Source organism: Ochotona princeps, chromosome 11 (assembly GCF_030435755.1).
Source record: "Ochotona princeps isolate mOchPri1 chromosome 11, mOchPri1.hap1, whole genome shotgun sequence".
NCBI lineage: Eukaryota > Metazoa > Chordata > Mammalia > Lagomorpha > Ochotonidae > Ochotona > Ochotona princeps.
In genome coordinates this window covers 51,086,497-51,103,050 of record NC_080842.1, presented here as the reverse complement: position 1 = coordinate 51,103,050, position 16,554 = coordinate 51,086,497, and the positions used below count along the sequence as shown (strand labels likewise).

The 16,554-nt window shown below is 40.9% G+C and overlaps 1 protein-coding gene across 1 annotated transcript in view; it reads left to right on the top strand.

Annotated features, from left to right (window-relative positions):
* NWD2 (NACHT and WD repeat domain containing 2) overlaps positions 1 to 16,554 on the top strand; it is a 136,955-nt gene that overhangs the window by 80,177 nt on the left and 40,224 nt on the right. The window lies entirely within an intron of this gene.

Genomic DNA, 16,554 nt, shown 5'->3' with positions numbered 1-16,554 from the left:
TTCATGCCAGCGTCAAGGGCCAGGCAAAAGTAATGACCACCGCAAGTGGCATGGGATCTGAGCCACAAAGATGCAACATCCACAGTAAGGACTTCGGCTGGTAGATAAGTGCTCACCCCTCTTTCTCTTTACATTGAAGCAGAAGAGAAAGATCTTCAAAAATATAACGCAATGCTTTGTGTAGTAAAGCACAAAAAAAGTTTACTGATAAGGTTTTATAAAGATCTATAAAATGTCAGAATTATTCTAAAAAATTTTCATTGTCAATCCAAAGTGATTAGCAAGTTTAAGAGAAAAAGAACTGTAGAATAAATTAAAGTCAATTTAGGTTAGAACATTTTTACAATTACCAATTGCTGGGATAGGCATTTTAGCCTCCTAGTAAAAACACCAGTTAAGATGCCCATATCACAAATCAAAGCATCTAGGTTCCATAATAAGTCTCCTACCAATGCAGACCGTGGAGACAACAGCAAAACCTGAAATGATTGGGCCCCTATCATGCCTTTGGAATAAAGGCCTACAATTTCAGAAAAGTTGGGGGAGAACTCGCTTTCCCATACAGCCATGGCTTATGCTAACCGCATTCTGGCTTGTTCTTGCCATGATTTTAGGACAATTCCTTGGCTTTTCATGCAGTTACATTTGTGCTGGCTCTGATATTTTGCTGTTTCCCAGAACATGACTTTCTTTTTGGAGTGACCTTTGAGTAAGAGGGATGGATAATTGTGTGACTCTTACGAAAACGTTTATTTCAATTCACCCGCATGTGTCCACTCTAAATGTAATTTTATAAATAATAAAAATAAAAAAACCATGGCTTTCTCTATAATACTGGGCCCAACTGCTGATTTCTTTTAAAACCTGGATTTTGAAAGAATTGAGCATTTTCCTGAAACTCACAGGGACTTATTTGCCATTTAAAGGTGCTTTGGGAATGACCATTCGTTTTTATAGTTTTACCATTAGAAGAAACTAATAGTTTGATTGCATTTAATTTTTTAAGCTGCCTGCAGCTTCAGTTCACATTTTATAATCTTACTTTTATGCTAATTATAAGAAAAACCAATTTTTGGCAAATGCTTGATAATTTGAATTATTTTGGGCTGTCCTCTCCAACCCTTATCCATTAAGCCTTTTTTTTCCCCCTAATTGCCTGGTAATTTGGTCAAAAACTATTTGACAGAGTGATGTGGTTTGAATGCGAATGCCAAAAGTTCATTTTGAGGTTTTTAGTTTTCTGGGTTCTTTTTGAAGATTTTATTTTTATTGAAAAGGCAGAGGAGAGACAAAAAGAAAGATCTTCCATCTGCTGGTTCACTCCCTATGTGAATGCAGTGGCAGTAAGCTGAGTCAATCCAAAGCCAGGAGCCAGGAACCTCCTCTGGGTCTCCCATGGAGGTGCAGTGTCTCAAGGCTTTGGGCTATCCTCTACTGCTTTCCCAGGCCACAAGCAGGGAATTGAATAGGAAGTGAAGCAGCCAGGACATGAACTGGAGCCCATATAGGATCTTGGGAGTGCAAGGCAAGGATAGAACCACTAGGCTATTGCATGGGACCCCATTTTGAGGTTTAATTCCCCTCCCTGTCTCCTGAATAGTGGCTGACTTGTAAGCATAGGAGATGAAATCATAGAAGCACATCCCTGGAAAGGTAGCACTCCAGATCTTGAGTGCAGGTTGTTGAAGACACGCCTGGCCCCTGCTTGGTCTCTTGCTCCCTCTCACCTTGTGATCTGTCTCACACCTGTTGCTGTCGTTGGGTCTCATCTGTCATATTCATCCCACAGCCAGAAGGTCCCAATTAGAGGCTGGCCAATGGGATTACCTGTTTCAGGATTTTTCTTTTAACCTCTGAAACTGTTAAGCTCAACATCTTTTCTTTGAGAAGTACCCCGCCTCAGGTATTTTGTTATTGCAACAGAAATGGATGAAGACGCAGGAGTCAGGACTGTTTCCCAGTGTTGTGTTAGGGTAGGAGGCTTTCTGCAGGCGCAATTGTGCTGAGAAGGATATATAGTGAGTCAAAGCTAACAATAAGGGTAACCAACACAAAGCAGTGCCTAGCCCTCACCACATCATACTGAGCATGTCATTGTAGTCACCATTGCACAGAACAGCCCACGCCACTGAGAGGCTGAATAGCGTGCTCAGAATCATACAGCCATTGCAGGAGCCAGAATTCAAACCCGAGGTTAATTCCAGAATATGTTCTCTTTATCCTGTGTATTTGGGCTCCACAAAAGGCATTTCATGTATATCTTCACTCAATCCTCTTCATATCCCCAGGAGATATTAAGGTTTTATTATTCTGTTTTTCCAGTTGGGTCAACATAGAATGGTGAAGCAGGACCAGCTAACCTCATCAGACTAAGAGGTCCTAACGCCAGGCCTCCTGACCTCAAGCCTGTGACTCCTGGGGAGGCTGGCTTTTCTCTCTTGCCAAGGAACAGTCTCATTTAAAACCTACTCAGACTCCCTCTTTTTGTTATAAACGAAGCAAAACTGTCCTTACTGAAGCAAGGTAGACATCCGCTTATGTGTAGCTGTTCTGTTCCGCTCCCGGGGGCTCTTGAACACCTCCATGGAACACAATTAGGAGTCCATCACTTTCCCTGTGGTGTCTTTCAAAAAAGCAAAGAATGGTTTTGTTCTTTCCAGGAAGAAATGGGTGGTATAAAGGAAAATTAACACTCTTCAGACCAGGAAATAAGTACTGGAAACAGAAATTGCAAAAAGAAAAAAAAAGACTATTTTGTTAGATCTGGATTTGAAATTGGGTTTGCTACTTGTGAGCTGAATGAGTTTCACTCCACGGCTCATCTATCAAGCAGAAGTTAAAACTAATGAAAGTTTCTAGTACTAGTACTAAGCATTCTCATCGGACCCCCAGAGCAAGCCTCTGAGATGTTTGGGGGAACTTCAAGAGGTTCCTGGAGAAAGTGGAATTAAAGATAAACTGATTAGGGCCCCCCAAAAATGAAATATGTGCATAAGGATGGGCACTGGCCTGATGGTTGAGAAACTGCTTCAGACACGTGTCTCACACCAGAGTGGCTGGATTTGACTCCGAGTGTCCCCCTAAAGGCAGAGCCTGAGAAGCAGCAATAGTGACGCAAGTACTGGATTAACTTGCCACGCATGTGGGAGACCTGAATTGCATTACCCACTGTTGGCTCCAGTCCCTAGCCACTGCAGTCATTTAAAGCATTCGTACATTTTTTTCCATAATATGCATTTTTCATGAGGCTTTTGAAAACTCTTCATGTGTGTCGACTTCAAATATTTTTGCACTCAAATAAATCATCATTTAATTCCATTTCCCACAGCCTTGTGAAGTACCCTTGCAGATATTGTGGTAATTTACAGATGAAAACTTGAGACCCAGGAGATGTGTAAAGTTCTTCAAGAATTACTGGGTTTGTTTTGACTAGAGAGTCTGTTCCCTTACCTGACCTAGCATTAGGGAAATTGTGTGGGGCAATGCCCTTAACATGTGCCAGAAAAACAAGAGGCAGTTGCTGAATGATGGTTGTTAATTTCAGGGCACCACATGCTCTTTAAGACTATGGATTCTGAATTCAGACTGTTGGATCTAAATATCTACTATTCTGCTCATAGAATTGTGACCTTAAAGATTTTTTTTAATATGTAGGCTTCAATTACCTCATTTGTAAAATTGGAATAATAGTACTACCTTCTGTACAGGCTTTGTGAAATTCAAATGAGATACTATGTTCAAGTGGCTTAGCAGAGGGCCTTTTTTATAGAGTCCATTAAAACCATACTGGCTGTGATTTTACCAGAAACTGTATGTTAAGTGATCACGTACAAGAAACCAAGAAAGTGGATTTCATAAATACCCTACATTGTCTCTCATTTGTTGCACCAAAAGTTTATTCCCATTTTACAATTGTTATTTTGAGAGGGTTGTTGTTGTTGTTGATTGGTGTTTTTTTTTTTTTTTAAAGATTTCTCCACTGTTTATGACTGGTAATGCACCTGCAAGATTAACCCAGACAAGTTGAATTCAGAGCCTTGATTGACATTCTGCCTAGATTGTGACAAGCCAGTTAAGATAGACATTCCTCCCAAACTTGATGGAGCCCAAGAGTTAGGGCATCAGCCAGTCAGGAGTCATCCTTCCTTTCCCTGTCTAAATTCAGAACCTGTTGAGAGGAGGTGGCTGCAGGAAGAAGTAGATGAAGATTAAAATGTCACCTCTCTAATGATAAAACTGTTGTAGAAAATTACTTCGATTCAATGCTAAGCTCCCACTGGCCATCCTAATTCCTCACTCCCTCACTTCACCAGTAATGTGCCCTATGGAGAAGAGCTGAGTGAGCACTTTCTGTAAGCAGAAAGATTCCAGAAAGTGAAGGAAAGGCCAAGTTGCTGATAGCCTGTTCTTTCTCCCACATCACCAGTTAGATAAGTGCTGATTCCTCCCCTGGGTATAGTGAATACAGATAGGGAAAGGCCCCAGGGATTACTCTAATGGAGCGCCTTGTTAGAAACCCCCTGAGCAAGAAAAGGAATCCCATGCATCATCCTTAGTTCTGCATTTTCTCAGCCTCACTGGGTTCACCTGTTAAGGCGATGGGTTATAGATGCATTTATCTCTGTTAGCAGAGATTGGGAGTCACACTGATTCTTTGGGTATCCTCCACATTCCTGTACCATAGCCAGGCAGCACTCATTTTGTTGATAGGAAACACCACATAGGAGAGAACTTACTACTAAATTACTAACTGGTCTAGTCTAATTGTAAATGTGAAATTCAGTTTATTTCCTGTTTCCCATCCCAAATTACATGCAGCCGCATTGTCCAACAAAGGCTCGTAACAAGATTGAATGGCAGCATCTCTGGAGCAGTAATGATGTGCCAGCACTACAAGTATTCTCTATTGCAGTATAAATCTCACGATTACACAGGCAGAAATTTAAGTTTCAAATTATTATTTTAAAGAAAATACAAAGTAGTTATGTCAGACTTCATAATATTCAAAAATTCTTCTGAGATTTTAAAACTTAACTTCAAACTTGATCTTAATGCCTTGTTTTGTTCCTTCAGAGGCATTCTTAATTGCTCAGACAAGCTTGGGCTAGTCCTCTGCATGTTTGTGATAACTTCAGTATCTCAAAAATAGATTGTGAATTTCTAAAACATTAGTAAAACACAGTTGTGGTATTCGTCACACCCATGAAATTGAAGACAAAAAGCAAGGCATTTTTATGTTCCCAAGGTCCATACTTCATGTTACCAGAAACAGTCATGGAGGTTTCAGTGGTATCAAAGTGAGGCAGTTATTGAGCAGCGGAAGCCTTAGTTTCCACAATGCCAGGAGGCCATTGGCCTAGGCATGCACTCTAGGAACTAGCAATCCCAATTCCCACAGGAGCACACCCCATCAGGACATTCGTTTAGCCTGTTTGCCTTATGAAGAAAGTGTTTCTTCCTAGATGTTCTATCAACCTATAACAGAACATAACATAGAGACATTCTTGCTGCGCTTACGTAAATAATTGGGAGGGTGGCAACCTCAGTCATCAGGTGTGAGGAATTGTCCATGTTTGTGAATGCTAATATTCCACACCTTCCCATATGCTCTTCCTCCTTGGAGCCCATGTTCTGGAACGCCAGTACCGCAGTGAGGAAATATTTTCACTACCAACTGGAAAACTCCATGTGGAAGATTCCTTGATGATTTAGAACCTACTAATAAATCATTTCTTTTTGCCATGTACTACCCAAAACACAGTCTTCCTTCAGGTTCTGACTGCTCAGAGTGTAAGGACTATTTCTTTTTGTAATCTTTGTGCATTCTTAGGTTTGTCTGTTTGTTTGTTTGTTTGTTTAGGAAGCCTTCTAGGAATTTTTGGTCATTTCTTAAATTCTGTTCCTGTTTTTAAAAGATTTCATTATTTGAAAGAAAGCAAGAAAGAGACATGTTCAACAGCCAGGGCTAGACCATGCTGAAGCCAAAAGCCAGGAACTTTATCCAGGTCTCCCACGTGGGTGGCAGGGGCCACAACACTTCAGCCAACCTGCTTTTGAAGGTCATTAGCAGGGAACTGGCTCAGGAGTGAAGCAGCCAGGAAATGAATGGACAAATGAGTGCCTCTATGAGATGACAGCATCGCAGAGGTCAGCCTCACCTGCTACGTTACAATACTGGCCTCAAATTTTTCCCCCTTTTAAACTCATAGACTGCTAAGATTACTAAATTGTAGAGATTTTTTTCTCTTTTTAATAACAAAACAATTTGCTAACATAGCTCCTATATTTCATAATGTGGCATCTCCTGTGATGATAAATATAAAATTATGAGTTGTTGATATGCCAGACTTCTTTTCAAAGAAATTCTACCTGTCTCTAATTTTGTGAATTCTCTCAGGGTGCTATTTTTCCATCACATCAGGGTAGAACCTGCACTTGACTTGTTTTATTATTGCCCTGCCTGTTCACACATACAATGTCTCATCTTGCCTCTGCCTCTGTCAGACTTATAATCTTATATTTCTGAGCAGATCCCTCAGGGCTTAGAAAATATCTACATGTTCCCTATGATGCCTTTATCAGCTGACAGCTCACCTGAAGTTTGTAGAGTGTTTTATGTGACTTTCAACAGGCTTTTTGTTCTAAACAGGTCTACATAGGTACCTACTGTACTTTGTACTCTGGCCCTTGTGGGTTCCTCAGTGATTTTCTTACTGTGAACCCCAAACGTTGATTGTTTCCAGAAGTTGCTGTGTTCTAGTACCCCAAGACAAATTCCAACTTTTCTGAGTTCTTTTGTTCCACCTGTTACTAAGTTTCATAGAATCAAAATCTCCCTTCCTATTCAAACAGCAGCTTTTATAGGTCTCTCCGCTTTCCTGATACCCTCTCAGGCAGGCAAAGTAAAACCCATCTCCTTTAACTTATTGCTATCTCTTCTTGCCTTCAAGACATCATCTCTGTCTAATCTGTTTTCTAAAATGCGAGCCTTTCCCTTAAGGAATTTGTCCTTGAAACCTTTAATCAGTTTGCCATCTTGATTGTGTTTTCCACATCCCCTTGCTCCTGCTGTGGTTGTCAAGCCGAAGCACATATTTCAAAGCCTTTGAATTCTGCCCCCTTGCTCTGATTCCTCATGATAGATCTTCAGGTTTACGGTAATTGCATTGAGTTGTTCTTTACTTCAACCCAAGAAAATGGCATCTTCTAGTTAATTATTTTGACCATACTACCTTTCACAGGTGAGTCTCAAGAGCCTTTGGCAAGTCATCTGATTTACAAGAAGCTATGGAAATTAATCCAGTCCCCGGCCTTGGGTGTAGTCCATGAATTCTGAGCAGTCTAAATAATGTGGCCTCAATAGCCCTGGCACTAATTAGCATAAAGCTGATGCCCACAGGTGCACTGAGGTACACATGGAGCTCAGCCATGTCTTTGCTCTGGTGAACCCTGACCAACAACAGAGCCAAGCAGCAGCAGTGAAAGGGCATTCATCTACCTACTATCTGAACATCCTTTACCATAAAGAACACTCCCTGTGTCCTGACCTCATTCTGACTGCCTCACAGGCAGGCTACTCCAACCCTACCCACATATATGCATTTTCCTGTCTATGTGAAAATAGTCATTCACTATGGATAAAGTAAAACTCAGCCACATCACTTAAAAGCCAACAGTCAGACCCAGCTGCATGGCATGATGTAGATGATGTTTAATTGCCAATTCCCACTTCTATGACCTATGGTCATTGCTCACACTCAAAGTCCACCGTTGAGTGTGCTGGCCCTTCTGGGAGCCTGTTTACTCTGTTTCACCCAGCTGAATGCATCAAAGGTTTGAAGTTTAAGGGTATCACTTAAAGACACATGTTTTCCTTGCTTAATTCTGAACGAAGAAACACAGGAATTAGGCAGGTGGCAGTTTACGAACCTCATTTTTCTGTGAATGTGGCTGTTGGAAATCCTCAAGCATGGAGTCTTAAACTTTCTCAGTGTTCACTTACCCATATATCCACAGGCCTTCGCCAAAGCATCACATCCCCACAAAACATGTTGCTCAAAGGAGCAGATTGGAAAACAGCAGGTTTCCCAAAACAGATGTGCAACTGGTTCCATCTCCCCAAAGTTTCCAGACAATCGTTCTTGCGCTCAGGATTCATAAGGGTGCAAGAAACTGGAAATGTTGCCCTCATGCATTCCTCTATATGCAAACATGGGCATCACAAAGACAGTTCCATCTTAACCCCTGCCCAAGACACACAGCCACTGGAAAAATCATCATATATCATGATAAGGGAAATAGGTTTGACCAAGATGTTACAGGTGACATATGCCCTCCTATTCACGTGATAGAAGTTAACTAAGGGATGGAGAACTGAGCAGGGATTAATAATAATCTTGCCAAGTATTTATTTCATGCAAAAAAATTTACAGATATTTGTTAACCCAAATGCATCACTGAGTTTGAGTTCTTAGCCATGTTATTGTTCATTGTTGCCTAAAAAAGCTGATTTCTGTGAAGAAATATTTAATTGGGGGTTAAATGAAATGTTAAAAGCTCTGAAAATCTGCACCTCTCTCAGCTTCCTGCCCTAGCAAGGCAGTTGCCACGGAGATGTGTCACAGGAGCTCTCAAGAGAGCCTATTTCTTACCTTGATGTTGGATATGTGGGGATTTTGTGAGATTTATCTATAGCCCTTGCTCATCATGCTGAGTGTTGTTACTTCTGTATCAAGAAAGCTTTCCAGAGATTTCTGCAGCTTTAACCCTGCTCATGGAGTCTAGAAGAATAAAAAGGCAGTCCTATGTGCACATTGAAAGAAACTGCAGTTCACAAGCAAAATGAATTTCAAACAAAAATACTGAAGTCTCAGTGAGTTTGTAGCATTTTTTTCCTAGCTTAAAAAAAAACACAGGAAAATAGCATGTAATTTCTGAACTATTTGGCCTCCTATTTCTACTTATCCTGTGAAGCTGGGGTGTCGCAGGATTTGGTCCTCATTGCATGTTTGACTCCTTACTAGCCTCCACAGAAGGGGTCATCTTGCGTCATGTACGGGCCGTGCTGCCCAGTGGTGGTCCTAGCTCTGACCTCTGCTTTAAGCTTTTCTTCTCCAACTGGATATTTCATGAACTTCTCAAACTAGAATTTCTAGTGCATAAAAGTGTTCTCTTTTTTTAATTTTTTAGTCTTAAACCTGATTCTCCCTATACACCCCCATTTTTTCCAGTTCCGTACATGTAACACAATTGTATTATTCAAGCAAGAAAACTGAATATTAGCCTCTCTCAGCTCCATCCAATAAGAATACTGCATGAGCTACATCTGTCATCTTATCTTTCATAGTAGTTGCATTTAAAAAAAAAAACAGATGGAATTCATCCTAGCTGTCAGTCACATCATGTTACGACTGCTGACTTGCAGAAACTGTGTAGGGTTGAGTTAAAATACATTTCAGATTTCAAACATTTATAACAAAAATAAAATATCTTGATCTTTATCTTGTAGAAATGCCAATATAGAGAGTATGGTGGATTAACTATAATCCGATATATGGGCGATATAGATGAAAGGCTTGTAGAAAAATTAAATTAAAGCATAAGCTTATTTTTATTAAAATGTTCAAAGTCCACAAAGGCTTTTTTTCATATTAATTTCCATGAGCTTTCTGAAGCTGTCTGTTATAGCCATTCCCAGACACCCACTGGGGACTAATTCCGGGACTCAGCCTGGGTACTCACATGCCCTGTACAAAATAGCCTAGTATTTGCTTGTAGCCTGCACAATCCTCCATATATTTTAAGATATTCAGATTGTTTATATTTAATACCTAATACAGTAAAATGCCTTATAAATAGTCATCTTATTGTATTGTCTGGGGGATAAAGACATAAAAAGGTCTGTACAAGTTCAGTGGAATATAAAAGTTTTTCCCAAAATATTTTTGGCATCCATTTGATTGACTCCATGGATGCAGAATCTGAGGTTATGGAAGACTACCTGTAGATTCTATTTAACCCAACATTACCTCCACTATGCCACTTACATATCAACATAAAAAGCAGTATAGTGTACTTCTGTGCATAACAGATGTTTAAAATCCTGAATGTATTTGATACTCAGAAATATAATCTCTTTTGTTGGTAGATACAGAACAAGTGTTCAGTAGTAATGGGGCAGGGGGCCACCACATTGGACAGTGCAGTGTTCCATCTAAGCTTCATCTCTGTTTCCTACAAGTGTTGTGTCCTGTTGTCTGTACCTCTGAAACGTATGGAAACCTTCTGCTTCTCTGTACATGGTCTCTGTTCTTTCACCTCTGCCTCAGTCTTCTCTGATGACCCAGCTGTTCCCATCTCCACTGGTGAGTTCTCCACCCAGAAGCCAGAGTAATCATTTTGAAATACTTATTGTTAACATATGCAGATGCTTCTCAAATTCCAGTGAGCTTACACATGTCAGTAAACTCATGTGGAAAATATAAATTGAAAATATAAATATAAATTGAAAGTGTATTGGATACACCTAACCTCTTGAACAGCATAGCTTCGCCACACAGTACGTTGTCCAATGTGCAGCATTCTGCTGAGGCTACCCAGCATCAGGAGAGGGGAGAAGATCATCATGCCTTTGCTGGCCCGAGCAAATGCAAACTTCAAAATTCCAGGTATGGTTTCTTCTAGATGCATATCACTTTTCATCACTGAAAAGCCTGATGTATCTCAAGTGGAGCCATCTTCAGTAGGAGCTATCAGTATTCAGTGATTATATCTCATGTTACTGCTGCTCAGTAGAATGACGTGTGTGAAGTTGCTAAGCCAATCTGTGCTTTAGTTCCCAACTCTAAAAATGAGAACAACAACAGTATGCCTGTTGGGCTTGACTATGAGGATTTGCTTAATCAGTGCTTACCAAAGTGCTCATTACAGAATAAACACTTAGCAAGTGGTAAGTGTTTTTATTTTTTTAAACCACTCTGAGGGTTTTCATTTTAAGCTACAGATTCTTTAGTGCTTTGGGATTTTTATTGTGGATATATAGAGATATAGATATAATAAAATTTACCATTTTAATCATTGTCCAGTTCAGTAGTAGTCATTACCTTCACAGTTTGAGCAGTCTTCACTCCAACTCTTTCAAAAACTTTTTCCTCATCCCAAGCAGAAACTCCGCATTCAACAGTAACTTCCTGTTGGTCCCCAATTCCAGGTTACTGACTTTTTTTCTTTTTTTACTTTTGGTATTTGCATCTACTTGAAAGAGACATTAAGTATAGGCACATTTAACATAGTGTCTGCTATTTTTACCTGAAAAATTAAACCATGTAAGGAATTGCAGGACAAGAGAGCTATTAAACATCTTTGCCCAAAGAGGGAAATGGAGGGAAGGAGTGAGCCTTGCAGGAGCGCCAGTGGGTCTGTTCTGTATTGAAATCCCCCTTCTCAGGAGCCCAAGGCACTTTGAGTGAAACCAAAGCTGATCCCTTGGCCCCAGAGGTCTCTCATTAGAGTCCCAGCCTCAGACTGCCCTGTTCCTCCCTCCAGGGCTGTTAATTCTGTTTTGCTTTAAATGTAAGTACTTTGAAGCCTAGTTTCATTGGGGAAAAAATAGAAATCCAATGTGCTTCTCTTTTCTGTGGATTTAATGGGTATTAATATTATGATCCTTAAATCGGTTGCATTTTATCATAGCTGGAAGCCAAAGCCAATACATTTGGGCTTAAGTTCTGCTCTGCCTCTTTGTAACTCAGATTTCAACATTCCCCTCCTCTTCGTTGGCACCACAGTGACAATGGCTGCATTTCCTGAGTGCTCTTCGTGCTACTGCGTATTTCTGGGCCTGAATTTCAGTTTCCTTGACAGAGAAAGGGAAGGAATGGCCAGGCCACCTCCTAGTGTGACTAGGGAAAAGTAGGAGCAGACTTTCCACACAAACACTATTGCCACCATTCACTGAACTTTCGTTTTCCCAACATACATGCCTCTGTCCTTATACAATAACTTTTATCTGGAGGTAAAATAAGTATTAAATTTCATGCATGTTCTGGGGAGTTCAGTATCTGGACTTAGATCTTTATTCTTGAAATGCAAGGGTTCCATCTAGTGGTCACACTGGAAATGTGGTCAGTGGCTAGGGCACTGTTTTTCCATCTACGGGTAATGAAAAAAAACAAAACACAAAAGATAATGCTTAGAAAGTTTATGGGGAGGGGCCAGTTTAGTGTAGCAGGTGAAATCACCACCTATAACACTGGCATCTAACCTGGGCACCGTGTTGAGTTCCAGCTGCTCCACTTCCCATCCAGCTCCCCACTAATGGCCTGGGAAAACCATCCAAAGATGGTCCAGTTGTTTGAGCCCCTGAACCCACATGAAAGACCCAGATGAAGCTTCCAGCTTTGGCTTAACTTAGCCCTGGCCTTTGTACCATTTGGGAAGTGAACTTCCCCTCCTCCACTCCCTGTAACTCAAATAAACAAATCAATCTTAAAGTTTATGGGAAAAGTTAGAATTTCCAGTGCAGAATTTTTTTTTAATTTTTATTCTTAAACCTGCTTTTCTCTACACACCCCCATTTTTCCAATTCTGTAAATGTAGCACAATTATATTATTCAAGCAAGAAAACTGGATATTGTCCTCTGTCAGCTCCATCCAATTAGAATATGACACGAGCTACATTTAGGCTGGACAATTCTGTGTTGGGGGTTTGTTGTATGGTTGTAAGCTTTTAGTGACATTTCTTGGTCTCTATCTACCTGATACTTGGGGGTATGTTATAGAACATCTTTTTGGGCAAGTAGCCATTTAAAAAATTGTGTTTATTGGTTTGAGAAACAGTAGCAGAGCAAGAAGAAGATGAAAAAAGGCTCCTACCCTCTGGTTCACCCCTCAAATGCTGCAACAGCTGCAGCTGGATTGGGGGGCAAGGCTAGCAGCCAGAAACTCAGCCCAGTCTTCCACATGGGTGGCAGGAGCCCAGTGACATCATCACCAATGCCTTCCAGGGTCCACACTATCAGAGAGTGGGGTTCAGGTACCCGAGAATCAATGCCAGTATCCCACAAGGATGCATGCATCTTAGCTGCTAGGCTACATGTATGCTCCGAGAGCCATCGTTTAAACTTCAGAAAATCACTGGTCTGACAAACCTGATTGAGTGTGCATCAGGAGTCAGCACTGTCCTAACCTGTGGTGCATGTTGGGACTACCCAGGGAGCGTGAAAGAATGTGATTGCTTTGTTCCATCTCCAGAGGTTGTATTTGGTCTGGGGTGTCCCTGGGCATTGGGAGTTTTGAAAGCTATCCAGACATCCCCGAGCAGTTGATTTTCAGACTTACTGTCTTAAATGCATCAAAAGGGAGAGATCACAATGACCCTAGAAATGATGCAGAAAATTGAGATTCAGAGTTTAAATGATTGGCCTGAAATTACCCTACTAATAGTAGGAAACTTCATTAGTGACTGTGATGAATATTTTGTCACAACTGTTAAATGTTTCATTTTTTGTGGGACTTTTATCAGGAGAAGGGAAGAGGGGCTAGTGTTGCAGTGCCATGGCTTAACCCACTTCCTGCAGCACCAGCATCCCATATCAGTGTGCTGCTTCATCATCCTACTAATGTGCCTGGAAAACAAACAGTGGTTCAAGAACTTGAACTCCTGCCACCCTGATTGAGTTACTGCCTCCTAATTTCAGCCTGGCCAACTCTAGCTGTTGTGGACATTTGGGAAGTGAACTGACACATGAAAAATATGATACTTGATTCTCTTCTCTCTCCCTTCGTATCCTGTCACTTTGTATTTCAAACATTTTTTTAAAAAATCTTCTAAAGGAAGGGGAAGAGAAAATGGACATTATATAATATCTATCTAGTCTGTTCACCAAATCAAGCTGTGCATTGCTTTTTATATTTCAATAAAGTAGTTTGTGGAATACAATTACTAAACGTTTCATTTCCAGAATTAAATTTAGAATTTTGCATGTCAACATCACTTATTTTTGTTGTCACAAACATCCAGTTTGGGAGCATTTATCAGCTACACGTGATTATAATAATACAATTTTCCCTTACTGTTGATTTTTCACTCACAAACTGTGTTCGTGGAATTCTGATGCCTTACCTCTTAGTAATAACTACAAGAGCACCTGTCCACTATCCTTGAAAATCGCTACACTCTATAAAGTATGAAGATTAATTCAGTGGTATGGTGCCCATACTCAAGAATTCTGCTATCTTCTGAGAAGACACTTGCATAGGTTTATATGATATAAAGCATATAAAGCAGAGCATAGAACAAGAGTTTAACCTCATGTCACAGATGCACCTGCCCCACTTCAGGTGACGGGGTTCAATTCCAGTATCTTACCAGTGCAGACCCTGAAAGGCAATGAATAGCTCACATGACTGAGTTCCTGCCTTCCACATTGGCAAACTGGATTGTCTTCTTGGTGTCAGGCTTTGATCCTGGCTCATTCCTGTTTATTTCAGTCACTTGGGGTGTATGGGGAGCACTCACTTTAGTTTTCTTCTCTCTCTCTGCTTCTTCTTCTTCTTCGCCTCCTAAGTAAAAAAAAAGCAGCAGAGTAATGGGAATCTGAACATATTGATCATACATTGAGGTGCCCGTGGGGGTAGGAGCCCATGCATTCACCACAGTCATAGAGTGGGGGGTTCTTTGTAGAAGTGCTTTGTGAATAGAGGGGGAAATAAGGGGTTTAGATTTCAGTAAATTTCTGAAATAACACATGGGTAATGTTCATCTTGTTTAGAGTTAAAATAAGAAAGAAAGAAACCACTTGCTTAATGCAAGATTAGAATCTTTGGAGGGTGTTTTTGTGAGTAGTCCCAGGTGCTGACTTCGCTTGCCTAGGCCACACTGGGAAACGCTTGGTGAAGACATATGAATGGATGAAATGGATGCTTAGGTTTCTAGCAATAATGGGATGTCAGAAGACCTTTAGGATGAATCCCATACTGGTCTGACAAGGAAGAGGAGGCAGTTAGACCTCAGCACCAATCTTGTCCCCAGAGTTCTCGTTTTATGCCACTTGTATGTTCAGAAAAAGTCCTCACCTCACTACCTCATTGTAGGAAAATTAAGAACCACTATTCTGTACATATCTTTACCAGTTTAAAAAAGATTCATTTGATGGCAGTATTTGCTGTCCTCCTTCTGACAGCCTTAAAAATTTTTAAAGATTCACTTTTATTTATTTGAAAGGCAGCATGAAAGAGAGGGAACAACAGAGAAAAGAGAATCTTTGATCCAGTGGTTCACTCCCCCAAAGAGCCACAACAGCTACGGCCGTTCCAGGCTAAAGCTCGGAGACAGAAAGCCTTTCCTGCTGCCTTTCCAAATGTGTTAACAGAGAGCTGAATCAGAAGCAGAACAGCTAGGACAAGAACAGGTGCTGCCATATGGGATGCTGACCTCACAGTTGGTGACGTCACTTGCTATGCCATAATTCCAGCCTTTCAAATAGGTTTTAATTTAATAACTAAAATATTAATAAATAGAAAGCAAAAGCAATGTTTAAATCCGTATTTCTGAGAATCTGTTGTCTAGGTGTGCACTGATTCCAGACCTGGCTGCTTCATTTTTTTTCCAATTCTCTGCTCATGAGGCTGGGAAAGCAGAAGAAGATGGCCAGGTTCTTGAGCTCCTGGCACCCACAGGTTAGGTTAGGTGAGGCAACCTTTTGAATGCACAAACATCCAAAAGAAAGAACTTGTGGAAACAACAGATTAAGATGCATGGCACTGAGGCTTCTGCTCTCCCAGGCTGTGGTGGTCAAACATCTCTGCCAGGGAGTCCAGTTCCACCAGTCCCATGCTAAGCCATGACTGTAGACAATGCAAGAATATGTGGAGCCCAGTGAGTCAAGCCAGGATGCAATGACCAGAAGTGGACTGGGAGTCACTAGCAATGGACTCCTGAACTATGACCTGAGTCCTGTGCAGCTTGAGCTCAGCTTTGCAATTGCTCTTTCAAAGCTTTGCAGTCACAGAGCACTCAGTGACTGAAAGACTGGCTTGGCCATAGGTCACAGACTCATCATCCATCATCTCAACCTGTGGAGCTTGTCAGACTCTTCCACAAGTCTTAAACCCAGATGAGCTGACCTCCCTCTTGGAGAATTTCTGAGTATCACAGAAATCTGTCGTTCTTTCTGGGCATACTTCAGAATTTGCTTGACCCCAATTATAGCCTTGGCATAAAATTGTTTCCAGCCACCTTCAAGTGAATCGGCTATGGGAGCAAGCTGCACTTGGTTGCCCTCTTTGAGCACACTGGCTCTGACCCAGTGAACTGCAGGAAATGAGAAGGAGTGTGGCAGCAAGGCCAAGCCAAGGGTACCAGGCCGTTTACCAGGAAAACAAAGGATCCACTTTAGGCTGGCAGGAAACATCCAGAAAAAAAAGTTAACCTCTGTTATGCTCAAATAATAGATTGAATTCAGAGAAAATTGTCTTTCCTGCTATGAATGACCATTCTGTTGCATTTTCAAGTACTATTTCTGTTTCAGAAATTGTACAAGAGAAATAATGGAT